Source organism: Buceros rhinoceros, unplaced genomic scaffold (assembly GCF_000710305.1).
Source record: "Buceros rhinoceros silvestris isolate BGI_N320 unplaced genomic scaffold, ASM71030v1 scaffold11844, whole genome shotgun sequence".
Classification (NCBI taxonomy): domain Eukaryota; kingdom Metazoa; phylum Chordata; class Aves; order Bucerotiformes; family Bucerotidae; genus Buceros; species Buceros rhinoceros.
This window is the reverse complement of record NW_010406548.1, coordinates 54,174-56,606: the sequence shown is the minus strand read 5'-3', so window position 1 is coordinate 56,606 and position 2,433 is coordinate 54,174. Positions and strand designations below refer to the sequence as shown.

The 2,433-nt window shown below is 49.1% G+C and overlaps 1 protein-coding gene across 1 annotated transcript in view; it reads left to right on the top strand.

The window, feature by feature from the left end:
* The window catches only part of AFAP1L2 (actin filament associated protein 1-like 2), a gene marked incomplete at its 5' end in the record, with an annotated part of 27,255 nt that overhangs the window by 3,206 nt on the left and 21,616 nt on the right, over window positions 1–2,433 (top strand). The window lies entirely within an intron of this gene.

Sequence of the window (2,433 nt, the reverse complement as noted above, 5' to 3'; positions counted from 1 at the left end):
AGTGTTGCAGGGGGTTGTTGTGACCCAGTGCAGGACCCGGCACACTGCAGTCCTCTTAGCCCAAATACCAGCAGACATTCGCTTTTACAAAGAACAGAGAGCACAGAAAAGTAGCAGCTAGTACAGGTGCAAATTTTAGCAGACTTTTGGCTGTTTTTTCTTCTTCCTTCTCTTCTAAATTCTCTCCAAATTCCAGGTTTTAGAGACATCTTTATCAGAAGACACCTGCAAAGTGTTGTCTAAGAAAAAATACTCCATTCCTCCTACCCTGATAAGGCAATGGTCTGAGTTGTGGTGCCCACATGTGTGGCAGGAGAAGGAAGGGGTACGTACAGCACATGCTGTGCAGACTGTCCATACAGAAAACATGCATTAGGTGCTTGTCCCCACATGCTGGGCACAGCGATAGCTGCCCTCTGCATCCTCAGAACAGAAAACCTTGTAACATCTCCCAGGGCTCTTTCAGGATGAAAGTTAAAGGGGGTGGTTCTTCCTGCACAGAGCCTGAAAAGTCAAAGCTCTATCACATCTTGCTCTGCTCCTCAGCCGGAGTATGTCAGCATGTGTCCATGGAGGTGGGCAGGTTTCCAGCAGAGTAAGGACCGAAGTTGTGGTCTCCATCCTGTGCTCCAAGGTTGGTGGGAGGAGGAGCTGCTGTCACAGAAATCAAAAAGCATTTTCCTGGCACAGTGAGATTCAGTGGAACTATTGCTAGGTTTGCTATAGAGCTGAGAACAGATGGACGCCACTTGTGAAAGGTTTGGCAGTGGGTTTTGCCGCTGCAATGATTTCTCTCCTGTGGAGCTGAGCATGGGAGGTTCTGCCTGACACAGGAGGGTGTGAGTTGGCCCCTAAGAAGTTCCTTGTGTGGACAACTGTGAGTGCAGAGAAAATCTCCTCTTAGGGAGTAGCCCACTGGGGCTTTAGGAAATCTTAACCTTGTTTCTGCTGTTTCCAAAAGCTGCAACGGCCTCAGCAGCTGCTGTTGATGGAAGATGTCCATCCTGAGAGTGCCACGTCCTTGGTCCTTAACAGAAAATGCCAACCTCCAACAGCAGCCTGTAGATTTGACTCTGGCATTATAATCATGGGGTATTTTTTAAGTGGATCGCCACATGATCACTCTGTGTCATAGGCTCACTTGCTTTTCTGTGAGCCTTAAAGACATCCAGCATCTCTACTTGTATGGTGCAAAAAACTGCTTGAACTTGGTGATGTCTGTTGGTCTATAGGTCTCCACATCCTCCTGACTTTCTTAAGTTAGCTGGTGCTGTTGACCAGGAAACCTGTGTCACAGGGAGCAATTTATCACAAGAGACGTGTTTTGGGTTCTTGTGCCACTGGGCCAGGAGCTGGCTGCAGCCTGGCAGGACAGAGCTGTCATCGTGGCTTCCAAGCCCCAGATGTGAACAAAGTAGTGTGGTTTTCAGCTTCTATTTTTAAAGCCCAGAAATATGCAGCAAAGTTCCTGCCCACATCTAAGTGCAGTGCTGACCACTGCTGGGCACTGTGTGGTGCCTTGGCAGTTTCTGTGTGTGCCCAAGGAACGTGGCTGGAGCAGCAGCAGGTGACTAAGGGAGATGGACCAGCAACTCACTGCAGATTTTGGACCCAATTCCTTACTTTAATTTACTGGACTTGCAATATCTGAATACCTCAGCCTCATTTCTCCCAAAGCATCTGGCAAGAGGGGGACTTACCCTCTGCACAGTGTGACGCCTTTAAAGTCCTTCATTTTTGAGACATTTGTGCCTCGCTCCCACTTGTTCCTGAGCATTGGTGCATTGGAGGTCATAGGATTTGGGCACTTGAGGCCATCCAGGAGTTCTGTGGTGGGAGAAGAGGGACTGAACACAAGTTTTCTGAATCTTCGGTGTACTCTTCAGCTACTGAACCACTCTGCATTCAGCTGCTTGGAAAATCTGACTTTCAGAGCCTGATGGAGATTGCCTGGAGCAGTTTTGCCTGCATATACCCTTTCACATGTTTGGCCTGGGCTGCTGCAAGAGCAACTCTTCCTTCGATAGCAATTAAGTTACTGTTCTTGGCTGGCTTTGATAAGTCTTGTGCAGCTTGGCTGGGCAGCAACCTTTGCAGTTTGCCCTGGGAGCAGGGTGGTACTTTCTGGAAAGGCAGCAGAGGTGGTACGGTCACTGATCTGTGGGGTCCCAGCAGCAGGGATCAGAGATAGCAAGAACTCAAGGGCTAACGTGGATTTCCAGATACTGTGTACTGCCTATCCATGCTGCTTCTTAAGACCCTCTAAAGTTGCAGCAGTGGGTCTGGGCTTCAGTTTCCCTCTGAAAGAGAACCGTGCCCTTAAAGCAGAGGCCAGCTCATTTTGCTGGGTCTCTTAGTGCCACATTCCTGGGTATGGCCTGAAATGACATGGTGGCCCTGCAGCACTGCCTCTAATTGTTGCTCTTCTTCCTG